Below are 12,148 nucleotides of genomic sequence, written 5' to 3' on the forward strand. Positions count from 1 at the left end.
TGGCTGTTCTCTGGTCCCTCCTGTTACTTTTGCATGGCACACACTTCTTTTTTTTAGGACCAAGAGAAGTGAATAACAACACTCTGGAGAGCTAATGATAGAAGGAAGCAGGACAGCTTTGAGGGGACATTTGGGAAATTTAGTAATATGGCACACCAACACTACAATTTGAAGAATATTTTGCATTGCATAACATAACCTTTTAGGGTTGCATGGGGAAGTAGCTCTCAACCCCATGATTCACTTATCAGGAAGTACAGGCTAGACTGACACAGGCTATGCACAACACCATACCTTTAAAACAGACTCAAAGCACATTCCTGATCTTAAGGAATTCTGAGCCCTGTAGTTTACACCTCTCAGAGTTATAATTCACAGCAACCCTTAAGAAACGACGTTGCCAAGAATTCTTGGAAGGAAATAATATGCTTTAAAGACAGCCACAGCATCTTTGCAAACATCAGATGAGAGCCAGTTCAGTCTCCCATGTGTTCTCACCATAGGTGGTTCCGGGGCCAGGGTTGGCATCATTGCTGCCAAGTCCCATGCTCTAGTTGGGGCCCACTGCCAATCCCTGGAGCTTCATGGCATTTTTTGTCCCAGGTGGGACCTGGCAAATGTATCAAACAGGCAAACAAATTCAAGTAGAAATGTACATTCCAGTGGTACCTCAAGTTAAGAACTTAATTCATTCTGGAGGTCTGTACTTAACCTGAAACTGTTCTTAACCTGAAGTACCACTTTAGCTAATGGGGCCTCCCACTGCCGCTGCATAGCCGCCGTGAGATTTCTGTTCTCATCTTGAAGCAAAGTTCTTAACCCAAGGTACTATTTATGGGTTAGCAGAGTCTGTAACCTGAAGCGTCTGTAACCTGAAGCGTCTGTAACCCGAGGTACCACTGTATCTGGTTTGGATGCTATAGTCCTCCGCCTGTCACTGCAGGAATGCTGTGTAACATTGTACATGCCCAACCATATTTGCTTCTCTCTGAGGTTTCTATCCCACCTCTCCACCAAATAGTGCTTCAGGTGGCTAAGACAAATACAATGAAACAAAATTAAAACACAGAAGAAGAAGAAGAAGAAGAAGAAGAAGAAGAAGAAGAAGAAGAAGAAGAAGAAGAAGAAGAAGAAGAGGAGTAGTAGTTTGGATTTGATATCCCGCCTTTCACTCCCTTTAAGGAGTCTCAAAGCGGCTAACATTCTCCTTTCCCTTCCTCCCCCACAACAAATACTCTGTGAGGTGAGTGGGGCTGAGAGACCTCAAAGAAGTGTGACTGGCCCAAGGTCACCCAGCAGCTGCATGTGGAGGAGCGGAGTCGCGAACCCAGTTCCCCAGATTACGAGACTACCGCTCTTAACCACTACACCACACTGGCCGAATTAACAAGGCAGAATTAAAACACAGAAGAATATCAATAAAAGCAGTAACAACAACGAAAACCAGTTTCAACACACTTGCACATTAATTTAAGAACCAAAGACCTGCCTAAATAAAAATAGCTCTGCCTGCCAGTGGAAAGTCATCAGAGGGGCATGAGATGCGATTGACAGTCACTCAGGGAAAAGCAGCTGGGTGGAGGGATAGCAGTAGAAATGTAGTAGATGGGAAGGGTTAAACATTCTTCCTCTCCCTTTCCATTTATTTACTTGTCCCTGTTTTGTATTTTGGAAGCAAATATGAAGTTGGGGATCCCATGTTAGCTGTGGAACATTTAGTTCCACTTAAGCTGAAGCATCCTAAAAGAATAATGTGCCATGCTGGCAAAAAAATTATTATTTACCTGTCATCTCCCACATATACACACCCCATCATGTCATTTATGTTTTTTAAAAAATATGTTTTATGTTTTAACATTGTACACTGCCCTGATATTTCACAATATCGAATGGTTTTTAAGTGAAAAGACTGAGGATCACTGATAGTTAAGCAAGAGAAGTAGTAGTCTCACTCACAAAATGGGCCAAAGAGAATGGTGTCTGTTGATGAGTGCTCCTTTCCTATTTTCCACCCCTACCAGGAATCCAGATTACTGTCCAGGAAAGAAGTACTTATCATTCTATACCAAGTGTAGTGTCCCACTTCGTAAGTCTTTTTCTTTATGTGTCTGTCCCACTTTCATTTTTTAAAACAATCTGTTTTTTAAAAAGGAAAGTCAAAAGGGGAAATCACACTAAATCAGCTAATTAGCTCATCCTTGCCAGGATGCCTGTGTTACAACCATCAACCATCTTGAACATCACCTCTGCTAATAATGTAAATATCACTGGCCACTTCCAGGAGCTCCTGTTTATTGAGCATTTATCCAGATTTGTTTGCAGGGAGCATATATAATGTTGCATCAACAAGTGTTATTCCACACTTTCCAGTGCAGTTTCCCATCACTTTCCTTACAACAAAAATTCTGATTTGGTGTGTTCATGTGCAACATGTTTGTGTTGCACAAGAGCACCTAATCAACTTTGATTGTACAACCTGAATTTGCCAGTATAGGAATCTAACCCCCAAATAATTACTTTCTGAAAGCACCCACTATCTATACTTTCTGCATTTTATTGCTCTCTTATAGGGATGGGTGTAATTTTGGTATCTCTTAGTTTCTTATTTTCCAATCTTAAATTCAGGTCTCCACATTTCCACATCAGTTTGCAATTAAAAAAACAACACGACCTCGTGAAAATTCATCAGCGTATTCATGCACGTTTCAACTAATGTACCCAAGTTTGTATGCAATTTTGCCTAATATACACATTTTTTGCAGTGCAATTTTCCAGAATACAATTAATTTTGTATGTTGTTTTCACTGATATGTTTGTTTTATGCACACTTTACCTAAATATATGCATTTCTGTACACATTACTTGGGTTACTTGGCTGGACAACTGCATTGCAAAATTCAGAGAACTTTGGATTTTGAAGGATGCCTGTATTTTGGTTCTTATTTGGTTTCACAAAATGTGAACTGAATCAAATTTCTTCTCCATCCCTACCCTCTTACCTCAATGTTTATAGCTCTTGTGCATCAGAAAAACATTGTGTATCTCCTACTGAGAATTACACTACATGCTTCTGATAAAATGGACTTGAGCCCATGAAAGTTTATGCCATAATCAATGGGCTAGATTCAAAGGTGTCATTAAGGATCTTGGTTGTTTTTGTTGGAACAAACCTAATACGGCTGCGACTCTGTACACAGGATCAAACTATTCCTATAGACATTCAAAAGAGAAAGGTTAGCAGGGCTGTTCTGCAGTTTGGTTCAGTAGATGGCACTGTTAAACAACTTTATTTATGTGTCCCCAGCTACTTCTGCACTGTCACTATTTTGCAGGTATGATTCAATCATATACAGACAAAGTTAGGCTATGCAGTTGAAGTGCATTTGGCACTCTGACAGACAGACAGACAGACAGAAAGAAAGAAAGAAAGAAAGAAAGAAAGAAAGAAAGAAAGAAAGACCCATTTTGGGGATAAGAAAAGTGATGGGAAAAAGCACTGGCAAGTGTGAGGTCATAGCCAAATCAAGTGATGTCATATCCATGTAAACAAATCAGAATGAATGCACCACAAGCAACAAGGCTGTGTTTTATATATTTAGTAGATCAACGTATATTCTGCTATTTCAGCTAGGGTCCCCGAAGTGGCTAATAACATTTATAAAGCACAACAGATAGACCAAGAACCACATGCTCAAAGAACAAAACAACTAGCCCCACCAGAGCAAGAACCAGCTTTGGGTGTTCATTCCCACAGGACTGTTGCTATATCGTGTCCTCCCTAAAAGAGGAGGTGTTGCAGTGAGACCTGGAGACCGATCCCCTGTGTTGTGGGTGGGTAAGATTGGTCAGCCACAACACCCGATTGGTAGGTCCCTCAATGTTGGGTTCAAGCTGGCCAATGGGGCACATTCCAAATGGATCGAGGGACCTATATATACCCATGCACGTGACCCAGAGCTTCCTCTTTCGGTGTGTTCATTCAGAACACCCACCCACCTCTCCCTACTTTTAGGGCTTGTGCGCTTGACCTTGCTATGCCTTCGTGTGTCGTCTGTCATTGGGGCAGGGGCACGGCAGGAATTTTCCCCACTCGGCTGATTGGCTGTTGCCACTTGGGTTTCACCTGCCACGTAGCAAATTGTCACAACTTGTAAGGTTGCGGATAGGCTTTGGTTTAGGTGATAGGGATGGGGGAACGCTCTCGCCATCCCTATGTGAAGGGTATTCCATTAAAGGAATCCAGGGACTCAAATGGTTTGGTCAAACCCTGAGAGGGGGTTGTGCCCGTGCCTGAGTCCAGGGGGACATCTGGGTGACGGACATAGTCTGTTCCCAACTTTTCGCCCATCCAGGTGTTCACCCTGTCGAACCCTCCGCCGTACGACCAAGCTGAAATGGCTCTTCCTCCGGTCATGTCTTCAGAATCTCCTCCGACAGTGATTAACGACCTAAGCCTTTGAATGAGGCTTCAGGCACACTCCCCATTACGCAGAGTACCCGGACAGCAGAAGGAGACAGAAATATGTGCTACATTGCTACGTTTATTTCTAACTATGCAGGAAAGAATAGAATATGTGTCTGCTCTCTGTGAGAGAGAGAAAACAACAGGAACAAAGAAACAGGAAACCAGTAACATCAACATCCTTCTCCCGTCTCCCGTGAGACTTCCAACAGTCTGGAATGTCAATAGAGTCTTGTGACTCCAAAAACTGCACAGTGGCATAACAGAAACCTAACATCCTCCCCCTTTCTGTGAACACCACTGGGCAGTGTGTCAGTACAATCTCAGTACAAACCCAGTTTCTGTACATAGGTACAGTGTTGATCCCTTGGAACAACCTTGGACAATAAATCAGCAGGAATTTCATTACCTGGCATGTAGGACACTGTTACGAGTCCTTTCTGAACACATTCTTTAGCATGTTGCAGCTTCAATTGCAAGTGCTTCATGCTTTGCTTACAACCTTCAGAAGTCAGCAAAGCCAAACATGCTTTTTTATCCTGATAAACTTGAATTGGACACTTTACAGGAATTCTCATGTCTTTACACAATTGTAACAACCATTCGCAATCCACAAGTGAATAAGACAGTGCATTCAGTTCAGCTTCACAAGAACTTAAGCTTACTGTTGTTTGCTTCCTGCATGACCAATCAAATAGACCCTGTTTGTACATGTAGCAATTTCCAGACGTGCTTTTCCTGTCTGTGGTGTCACTTCCAAAACTCACATCAGCAAATATCTCAAGACTGCCAGACTTCTGATTGTTAAATCTCAGTCTGTAGTACATAGTGCCTTTCAAATAGTGTGCTATGCATTTCAGAGCTTTCCAATCCTTAACAGTAGGATTGTTGACGTGTCTGCTTAGCAAATTGGTGCTAACTGCAATGTCAGGTCTTGAACATCTGGCAATGAAGTTTAGTTTGCCTAGCACACCTCTGTACAGTGTAGTGTCAGAAAATGCTTCTTCAGTATCATCTACATGATAACCTGTTGTCATTGGTGTGTCTACAGGGTTAGCATCCATCAGGTTCAGTTTGGTTAGCACATCAGCCATTTTCTGTGACTAGTCTACTAAAATATTACCATCTTGGTCTCTCTCTGTTTCCAGAAATAGGTAGTTGGTTACGTCACCAAGATCTAACCTAACACACCCTTGGCTGACCTATGCTGGAACCCTGGGTTAGCGCTACCTGCAAGTGCAGGGAGCTAGTCGAACCAGAGCCTATGCAACCACTCACTTTCTGTAATCAATACAGTTGTGGCCTAAATTCTGCCAAAAACCAAACTAAAATTTGTGTCAAGTGTGAATTTATTTAGGGGGGAGGTCTCTGGGTCTGAACACGCAAAAGCTTGCTTTGTGGGGGTTGGACAAGGCCCTGTCTGTCTCCTCTGCACAGTTCTACCTTCCCACATCGAAGGCCAAAATTTCATTCCAAGTTGCTCTTGGTGAATTTATTTTATGTTGAGATTGTATGCATGCATTATGATACATGCATTAAAACAATGTGATTAATACTGTAATATAATAGATGATACACATATCTCTTTCACATCAGTTTTAATTATGTATTTTTGTTTAAAAGTAAATATTCACTGGGCACAGGGGGGAGGGAATAGGTTTTTTCACATCAAACTGCCCTAAACAATTCTAATACCCCCAGTAGATGCTGGCTGTATAACCTTCCATGAAACTTTTGTGTGAACAAAATCAGGGTGAATGCTCAATAAACAGGCCATCTGGAAAAGGCCTTGGTAGGTTTCTCTTGGGTCTTCTTCAGATTGTTCAACTGTTAGTGTACGATTGCTTCAACTGCACTGATTTCCAATGCATATCTGCAAGGAGCAGAAATATTATGATTTGTCACTTTTCTTAAAAATCAAGGTAGATGAGCAGTTGAAAAATACATAAATGTTCACAAAACGGCAGTTTGTTGCTGCAGCAAAGGTAGTACATTTGCTGGCATTTGCTGGCATTTGCTGAATTTATTGTTAGGAGAGCTCTCCGGCTTTCGAGAAACAGTGTGGAATAGTGTTCAGAATTTGAAGCACACACATTGAAAATAAAAACACTTTTTAAAAAAATGAAATGGGGCAGGGGGTTGTCAGTTATTCAACTCCACCACTGTTAGACAATAGGTGTGTGACCATGATACAACACAGCCACATCACAATTGCAAGAGCAATGAAAGCTGCAATTCTGTACCCTCTTCCTAGGGAGTAGGCCCCATTGAACACAGTGGGACTTATTTCCAATAAACATGCACAGAATATAGCACCTCCCCCAGCTACAAAATATTGTATTTCAAGCACGTAAAAAAGGTAGAGACCATGGAAGGTAAGTGTCCAACATCTCCCACTCTGTGTTCAGTTTCAGTGAGGTAGAATCACAGTTTTGTCTTTGGAATAAGCCTAAGATTATCTTGTTATCTTAAAAGAACCCCAGACTTAATCTTCGGAACCTGTTGTGTTTCTTTGGAAAAGTATATAGCAAGGACAAAGGTTCACCTTGATGGCTTTGTTTATTTAGCTGTTCTTAATGGTCTGATAAGATATCCAAAGACATTAAATAAATATGTGGCAGTAACTGACATCCCAGAGAGAAGGTCAAAGCTTCCTAATCCACAGACCTGTACATTCCCTCCCTTTTTTGTATGATTAATGTTTTATTGAGTGGAACCCATAAATCTGCCTTATAATGAGCCAGACCATCTGTCCCTCTGGTCCAAGATTGTCTCCAACTTCTCTGGCAGCAGAGCCACAGTAGGGGGCAAAGGGTTAACTCTTCCCTACCCTTCATGCTAGGATCCCAATCTGGATTAGGCCCCCTGCGCTGGCAATTGGGGGGAAAGTGCCCAGTTGAGACCTCATTTCATCTGCCTCTGATTACAAGCTATTGTCAGAAAAATGGCAAATACTGGCATAATTTTGAGTGCATGTGTGTAGAATTTTGAATTTATCACAAGTAATTGGTCCTGTTCCCTTAAAGGTAAAGGTAAAGGTACCCCTGCCCGTACGGGCCAGTCTTGACAGACTCTGGGGTTGTGTGCCCATCTCACTCAAGAGGCCGGGGGCCAGCGCTGTCCGGAGACACTTCTGGGTCACGTGGCCAGCGTGACAAAGCTGCATCTGGCGAGCCAGCGCAGCACACGGAAATGCCGTTTACCTTCCCGCCAGTAAGCGGTCCCTATTTACCTACTTGCACCCGGGGGTGCTTTCGTGTTTTTTTTTTAAATGATATTTATTAGAAGTTTAAAAATTACAGAAAAAAGAAGAAAAGAAAACAACAAAAAATTTAACAGGACATACATTACAATACATAAAAAGAAAAACATAAAAAACCAAAACTTCTTCTAAACACATTCTTATCCAAGGTCAGAGTCTGGTCTCACGATCCTTAATCTCCACAGCTGTGAAATTCTCCAGATCAACTCCAGCAACAGTTTAACAAGCTCCCTCTAGAGGAGACAATTTCAATTTGTATCCATCTTTTGAAAGCAGGTCCAAGAAAAGAAAATTACTTTCATTTTTCAAATATTTTGTTTCTTTTGAATGCAAAAGGCAACATTGGAATCAATATGTTTCTCTTTTTTAACCATCTGTCAAAAGACGTTCCATTCACAGTCAATGAACTTCCCCAAAAATTTCTGTCTCTGACACCCCGTTCCCAGGTTTGAGACGGTGGAAATTTATCTTTCTTTACTCTCTCTCCTGCAGGCTTAAACAATCTAAGATTCCCCCCCTCTTCTCCTGCTTCCAAGAGGGGTTTTGGTGGTTTTAACTGAAAGAAATTTAGTCCTTTATATATGACTTTCCAGACTTTAGCTTGCAAAATTTTTGCTTCAATCTATTTACAAAAGCGGAAGGTGGACTTACTGTTTAGAACCTTCCCGCTTCGGTGCCAAATTAAAATGTTTCGTAGTCCAATTTGCCGTTCTACTCACGGGTACTTGTTTAGAGTCCAAATGTCCACAGGAAAAAGTCAGCGCTCTCCGGCAACGGCTGTGTGGCTTCACTCCGTAAAAGTAGTGGTCGATTCAAAACACTGCGCCACTCACCCCACTTCGCTTCGGATCCCCGAAAAAGGGTTTCCCTGCGAGTAGGGGAGGTGCTCTTGGTGTCAGCCGAACCCCACGTTCCCAGGCTTCCTCCGCCTGGGATTTTTGAGGGGTCTCTGCCTTCGCCGCCGCAGCAAGACCCGATTTTCGCGGAGCGGGTTCCTCTTGGTCAGAGGAACTCCGCCATTGCCGATGGCGCTAACCCGAAAGTCCACACCCGGGGGTGCTTTCGAACTGCTAGGTTGGCAGGCGCTGGGACCGAGCAGCGGGAGCGCACCCCGCCGCGGGGATTCGAACCGCTGACCTTTTGATCGGCAAGCCCTAGGCGCTGAGGCTTTTACCCACAGCGCCACCCGCTTACACACATGCAAAAATGGTTTAAAATGGCTGCATGGGAATATTTCTATATCTATATATTCCCCTGTGGCACTGTCTATCTCAAAATAGGCCGACTCCCTGAGTCATCAAAATACTTTACCTCCTAACAGTATTACGATGCCTTTCAAGGTCAGCTGTAATCCTTTGCAAATACAGGTCTCAAACTTGGTATGGTTTACTTTAGAGTTAACAGAAAAGCATGTTTTGCCATGCCTGCCTAGGGCCTTTTCCTGGGATGTGCAGAGGAAGCTTTTCCTTAAAGGCGTGCTCATCACAACATCACTGGCCTAAGTCGCTTCCATTCCTCAAAGTGTGCCGCTTTTAATAAAGTCTGCAGGAGGTTAAGAATGCCCAGCAGGTCAAAAGATTTAGGATGGCTTCCAGCTCAGTGTGCCAAACATCTAGCTCACTGTAACTTCAAATTAAATGTCAGCAGGGTTGTTATGTTGCGGTTCAGTGAAACATAGGAGAGAAAACTAATGGCACCTGCTGACAAACACAATGGTTGAAGAATTGCAAGAATCTCCAGGTGGCTGTTCATGGAGACAGAGAAGGCAAGTCAGCATGCTCAGCTATAGAGTCTCCTGCAGCCAGACATGTTAGGTCACTAACTCATGCACACACCAATACCTCCTATGGTGACCACAAAAGGTCTCAGTAAATATCTGAGCAAGTATTCCGGGAGGACCATAGCTCAGTGGTAGAGCATCTGCTTTGCATGCAGAAGGTCTCTGGTTTAGTCCCAGCATCTCCAGGTAGGGCTTGGAATCACTTCAGTGTCTAGCTAGGTCACTGTCCGTATTGAAACCCCACCCTTTAAAAAGGAGGAAAGACGAGTGGCAGGGGCAGATCTACTATGAAACCAATGAAGCTTATCTTCAGGGCCCCTAATTCCGCAGGGGCCCCAGAAGTGACTTTTACCCACATTTCTTAAAATATTTTGGTCTAGTAGACTCAATTTGCATCTCGCAACTCAAACTGATTGAAAGTCAGCAGCACAGATGTTGTAAAGGTTGTAGACAACCCAACTGATGAAAATAGCAATGGCTACTCAGACCTCATTGCTGGTTGTGATGGGCCTCCATAACATTTCAAGCTGCAGGGCTCCAAAAAAATGTAGGTCTGCCACTGACTAGTGGTAAAGGCATCTACATCTGTGAAGATGGTGCTACTCATTCTTCTGAAAAAGTCAGATTTTCTACAGTAGTAGATAGGTAGACGTGTTGGTCTGCCATAGTCAAAATAAAAAAATTCCTTCCAGTAGCACCTTAAAGACCAACTAAGTTAGTTCTTGGTATGAGCTTTCGTGTGCATGCACACTTCTTCAGATACACTGAAACAGAAGTTGCCAGATCCTTCTATATAGTGAGAAGGTGGGGAGGGGTATTACTCAGAAGGGTGGTGGGAATGGGAGATAGGCAGATAGCTGAGATGAGCCTGTTGACGACTCTTAACGACTGTAATAGGTCTTACAGGAAAAGGCAAGGGGTGAGAAGGTGAGAAATGGCTTAGTCATGTATAGTGAGATAAGAATCCAATGTCTTTGTTCAAACCAGGTCTCTCCATGGTTTTAAGTTTGGCAATGAGTTGTAATTCAGCAGCTTCTCTTTCCAGTCTATTTCTGAAATTCCTTTGTAGTAAAACAGCTACTTTGAGATCTTGTATAGAATGTCCTGGGAGATTGAAGTGTTCTCCTATTGGTTTCTCTGTTTTGTGATTTTCTACAGTCAGAGAAAAGACAGAAGAACCACATGATGAGATTTTAGACTATGGTGGTCACTTTCCAGATGACCTGTTTCTTGGCCATTCATCCTGATTTGTTTGCACAATGTTTTGAAAGCAGGTTAGACTATGTCACCTATTTATTGAACATTCAATCTGGTTCGATTGCAGGGGGATTAGATGGTGTTGCATCAAGCTAATTTTATCCCACACTTCCCAGGGCATTTTCCAGTCACTTTCCTTACTGCAAAAAAAATCTGATGCAGAGACTTGTTGTACAAGAGCTCCAAACCAACTTGAATTGTGCAACTTGAATCCGCCATTATGTGATTGAATCCCACCTGCAAATAGCAACAGCCCAGCAGTGTCCACTGTCATGTGGATGTCCCATATAGAGTGACTGAACAAAGTCTGGCAATTACCTGCTAATGGGTAGCATGGAATCTCTCTTGGTTTCTTCAGAATAGTTTATTTCCTAGAGCTCCAGAGTATTTGCTTTTCTCAAGCCAGCTTTATGATGCAGACTGTATAATTTTCTCATACACACCTTTGTTTCTCTGAGAATCATGATAAATAAGCTTTGGGTTGGCACCCAAAGCTATAGGATTTGAGGAGCTGCCTTGGGTAAGCCAACATTTTACTCTGCTGTGCTTGCCAGCTGCCTCTGAAATAACCACAGTCATAAAAGGCAGAGTTTGCTATATTTGGTCTTCCCTTAAAAATGGGAAATGGTTTACCTCCCTGCAAATATGTACACTGTACTTGTTGGACTTCATTGTGCTTGTTCCTCTACTGATCTTGATATTTTTGTGCTGCAGTCACAAAATAGTTAAAGTAGCATAATTCAGGTATTAAAGGGGTAGATGCACAAGGAAATCGTCTGCTCAATTTTCTATGCTTTTCATAGAATGTCTCATGCCCTTCTGCCATTGTAAAATGCATCAACTGTTCTCACATCTGGAATTTCTACATCACTTGGGATGTGTTTATGCTCAGACATGGGCTTCTGCTTCAAGTATTACAACCAAAGTGATGAAAGCAGGTGTGTGATTCATGCACACATTGGCTTCCTCCACTTGAGTGTCTCAGTCAAAGCCGCTATGAGACACAACAAGGGCTAAAAAAAAGAGAGAAATGGAACATGACCCAATATTGGGCTGACACTGATAGAACATGTCGGGCATTCCTCCTTCTACCATGTGACTTTGGTGTATGATTTGAACTACAACTCCCATCAACCCTAGTCAGCCCAACTGGGTTGGCTGTGGCTTATAGGAGCTATGCTTCAAAACATGTAGAGGTAACCAGGTCGGGGTTGGATGCTTTAGGGAACACAGTCTACAGGTGGGATAATAAGGGTCTGTGCTTTTTTACTTATTTATCTGAAACACTTTTAGCCTGTTCTTTGTTGCAAGAGACAAGCTCACAAGTAAAATATAATTTAACCATACATACATCACACTCAACTAGACAACTGTCTTGAGCAAGCTT

The sequence above is a fragment of the Podarcis liolepis genome (genome assembly GCF_965112155.1).
Source record: "Podarcis liolepis genome assembly, chromosome: 5".
NCBI lineage: Eukaryota > Metazoa > Chordata > Lepidosauria > Squamata > Lacertidae > Podarcis > Podarcis liolepis.